This window comes from Erythrolamprus reginae, chromosome 11 (genome assembly GCF_031021105.1).
Source record: "Erythrolamprus reginae isolate rEryReg1 chromosome 11, rEryReg1.hap1, whole genome shotgun sequence".
Taxonomy (NCBI): Eukaryota; Metazoa; Chordata; class Lepidosauria; order Squamata; family Dipsadidae; genus Erythrolamprus; species Erythrolamprus reginae.
In genome coordinates this window covers 32,429,022-32,430,738 of record NC_091960.1, presented here as the reverse complement: position 1 = coordinate 32,430,738, position 1,717 = coordinate 32,429,022, and the positions used below count along the sequence as shown (strand labels likewise).

Sequence of the window (1,717 nt, the reverse complement as noted above, 5' to 3'; positions counted from 1 at the left end):
TAACCCAATCATCTACAGTCATGCTTCTAGCAGGTATAGATTTCATACTTTCCTGAGTATTGTACAACAGAATTCTCCTTCTCCTGTTGATTTACTTGCTCACAAAAACGCCAGTCAAGCTTACCATAGGATTAGGACCTATCATGCCTATTTCTGAAAAAGAAATAAAAATCTCTTGGTTATTGGCTGAAAGGCATTAACAAACCATTCCCGTACCCCAGGAGTAAAACTCACCTATTCCTTATGAATGAAAGACATTCAAGCAGCTTTCCACAATATTGTAAAATAGAACTTACCACCACCTGTTGGTTTCCTCATTCACGAATCCTGACTTACGCATCCCGGAGGAGAAGAACGTACCATTTCCGTTCCATTGAGGTAAAACTCCTTGTGAATAGTGTAATCATTCTGGCACCTACCTACAATATTATAGAAAAGAACTCACCTTCTCCTGTTGAATGGTTCATTCATCAATCCTCCATTTATGCTAACGTTAGGGGTAGAACTCCTCATGACCACTGCATGAATAGAAATAAAAATCTCTTGGTTATTGATCCAAAGTCACTAAACCACCATGCTCTGTAACCCCAGGAGTAAACCTCATGTAATCCCAGGAGTAAAAGTCATTCATCAAGTTTCCTCAATATTGTGAAAATAACTTACCTTATCCTGTTAATTACCTTTTTCCAGTTCTGCTTACTTTAGAAGAAATCCTCATGCCCGCTGCAAGAATATTAATAAATATATTTTAGTTATTGGCCCAAAGTATCTCAACTACCTATTGTCCGTTCCCCAGGTATAAAATTCTCCTATTCATTGTGAATTATACGAACTTGTTAAGGAAGCTTTCCTCAATATTGTAGAACAGAACTGACTTTATTCCGTTGAATTCCACATTTACGAATCCTCCATTTATGTTTTCGGTAACAGTAGAACTTCTGATGCCTACTCCAGGAATAGAAAAAGAAATCTTTTGGTTATTGATCCAAAGTCAATCAACCCACCATTGTCAGTACCCCCAGGAGTAACACTTACCTTTTAAATTGGGATTAGAACACAGTCATTCATTCATGTTTAAACAATACAGTATTTTGAAAAGAACTTACCTCCTCCTGTTAATTACCTTGTTCCCGAATCGTCCAGTTCTGCTTACCGTAGAAGTAGAACTCCCCATGCCCGCTGCAAGAATATTGATAAATATATTTTAGTTATTGGCCCAAAGTATCTCAACCACATACTGTCCATTTCCCAGGTATAAAATTCTCCAATTTATTGTGAATTATACGAACTTGTTAACGAAGCTTTCTTCAATATTGTAGAACACAACTGACTTTGTTCCGTTGAATTCCACATTGAGGAATCCTCGTTATGTTTTCCATTAGAGAAGAACCTCTGATGCCTACACCAGGAATAGAAAAAGAAATCTCTTGGTTATTGATCCAAAGTCAATCAACCCACCATTGTCAGTACCCCCAGGAGTAAAACTTAACTTTTAAATTGGGATTACAACACAGTCATTCATTCAGGTTTAAACAATATTTTGAATAGAATTTACCTCCTCCTGTTAATTACCTTGTTGCCGAATCATCCAGTTCTGCGTACCGTAGAAGTAGAACTCCTCATGTCCGCTGCAAGAATATTGATAAATATCTTTTACTTATTGGCCCAAAGTCTCTCAACCACCTACTGTCCGTTCCCCAGATATAAAATTCTCCTA

General features: G+C 37.3%; 1 long non-coding RNA gene across 1 annotated transcript; it reads right to left on the bottom strand.

The window, feature by feature from the left end:
* Window positions 1–333: 333 nt before the first annotated feature.
* Window positions 334–896, bottom strand: LOC139173830 (uncharacterized). Its single transcript, XR_011560234.1, has 3 exons — window positions 834–896; window positions 681–723; window positions 334–518 (listed from the first exon to the last, which is right to left on the bottom strand). It is a non-coding gene; the product is annotated as an uncharacterized lncRNA (long non-coding RNA).
* Between the last annotated feature and the right edge of the window lie 821 nt (window positions 897–1,717).